The sequence below is a fragment of the Etheostoma spectabile genome, chromosome 5, assembly GCF_008692095.1.
Source record: "Etheostoma spectabile isolate EspeVRDwgs_2016 chromosome 5, UIUC_Espe_1.0, whole genome shotgun sequence".
NCBI lineage: Eukaryota > Metazoa > Chordata > Actinopteri > Perciformes > Percidae > Etheostoma > Etheostoma spectabile.
Window position 1 is genome coordinate 13,100,226 of NC_045737.1, and position 438 is coordinate 13,100,663.

Here is a 438-nt window from a genome sequence, read left to right on the forward strand (position 1 = left end):
TAACGCTTTGTTGACAGATCTTCTAAAACAATTGTCCGCATTGCATTGTGGGATATTGGCTTTGAATGCGCTATTGTACCATAGTTTGTCTTACAGCATATTTCACTGGTAATGAGACCAAAATAATATAATTAGAATAAAGAAATGAAAACCATGATAAAGTCTAAATAAATGTTGATAAATGTAACGTTTTAGTCTTAAAAATATTAATAAACAACAACGCAATCCATAATAGGCTACCAAAATAAAAGGCTGTCAGATGGTATATCCTATATAATACAACAATACCAAAGCACTACAGCTTCTCAGCTGCACTTCAGACTGACAGAAATGACAAAAGATTGTTCCAATTAAAATACGTAAGTTTAATAAACATGCTGACAAAAAAAACAAAAAAAAACGGGGAAATGGTGTACTTGTCAACAGATCAACAAATCA